This window comes from Salmo trutta, chromosome 11 (assembly GCF_901001165.1).
Source record: "Salmo trutta chromosome 11, fSalTru1.1, whole genome shotgun sequence".
Taxonomy (NCBI): Eukaryota; Metazoa; Chordata; class Actinopteri; order Salmoniformes; family Salmonidae; genus Salmo; species Salmo trutta.
The window spans coordinates 14,939,307-14,940,848 of record NC_042967.1 but is presented as its reverse complement, the minus strand read 5'-3'; the positions used below and the strand labels follow the sequence as shown (position 1 = coordinate 14,940,848).

The following is a 1,542-nucleotide window of genomic DNA, read 5'->3' as shown; positions in this document are numbered from 1 at the left end:
GAGTTTCAAACATTTTGGTTTGTCTTTTTCCAGTCACACAGGTATGCAGCCGCCTCAGAACAGCCAGCGGAAGAATTCTCCAGAACGCAGCCTGATGTTCCGAACCAAGGTAGCAACAACACGTTTTCATGTTTCACTTAGATTTTCACAAAACTTTATCAACTATTTAGGGGGGGGGACACCAAAACACACACACTATTGGAAGCAACACCTGATACAAAACAAGATTCTGGTCTCTACACTGTTGTATCGGTTATATATGGAATGGCTTAGTCAGTCTGATGATAGAGTATCACACACGCACACACACACACGCATACATACGTACACACACACACGTTTGATAACTCTCGGCAGCAGAAATCTAAATGGGGATTGTAAGTGTGTTCACCATTCTCTTGTACATGAACACTCTGAGGAACGCACTGTGTTCTCCTCTTGTTAGGATATAAACAGAGGGAGCCGGGGGAGGAAGGAGGGAAGAGACAGAGTGAGAGAAAGAGGAGGAAGGCCCAGAGGTGCGGCTGCTGCGCCCCCGCCTCTCTGCGCGGACGCGTTCTGGCGCTCCAGCGCCACCTCGCCGTTCTACAGACCGCCCGGCGTGATGCCCAGCGCTCCTCCCAGGAGCTGCGAGACGCCAACGAGAAGATCACGTCGCAGCTCGCCCAGAGACTGAACGTCAGCAAGCAGTTATCACAGGTACCACAGACCAGAAGAGGGGAGGACAGGCACAGAAAGAGTGGAACAAACAGAAGAGAAGGAGGGGTAGGGAAAGATAAGCAGGGGGAGGAAAGAAAGAAAGAGGAACGGGATAGGGCCCCCAGAAACACACCGAAAGACAAAAGAAAAGACAGGAAGAAACAAAAGAGGAAAGAAAAAGAAAAATAACAACTTCCTTGTTCCCAGTTACTGTACCAACATACAGTAACTGGGAACAAGGAAGTTGTTATTTTTCTTTTTCTTTCCTCTTTTGTTTCTTCCTGTCTTTTCTTTTGTCTTTCGGTGTGTTTCTGGGGGCCCTATCCCTGGCTGCAGTGGGAGCAGCTCCTTTGCCCTTATCATGCTTAATAAGTGTGTTTCTGACAGGCCTGCCCTCGCCTGAGGAGGTCAGCACCACAGAGGAGCAGAGGAAGAGCCACAGAGCGCTGAACACACTGCTGCAGTCTTCTGCAATACTATACAATACCCTACTGACTACTATACTATATCCTACTGACTACTATACTATACCCTACTGACTACTATACTATACCCTACTGACTACTATACTATACCCTACTGACTACTATACTATACCCTACTGACTACTATACTATACCCTACTGACTACCGTACTATACTAAACCCTACTGACTACTATACTATACCCTGCCGACTACTATACCCTACTGACTACCGTACTATACAATACCCTACTGACTACTATACTATACCCTACTGACTACTATACTATACCCTGCCGACTACTATACCCTACTGACTACTATACTATACCCTACTGGCTACTATACTATACCCTACTGACTACCGTACTATACCCTA

At 46.8% G+C, this 1,542-nt stretch overlaps 1 protein-coding gene across 2 annotated transcripts in view; it reads left to right on the top strand.

The window, feature by feature from the left end:
* LOC115202283 (centlein) overlaps positions 1–500 on the top strand; it is a gene marked incomplete in the record, with an annotated part of 63,176 nt that extends 62,676 nt beyond the window's left edge. For both annotated transcript variants that reach the window (XM_029766342.1, XM_029766341.1), the window contains 2 exon segments: positions 34–109; positions 446–500.
* Between the last annotated feature and the right edge of the window lie 1,042 nt (positions 501–1,542).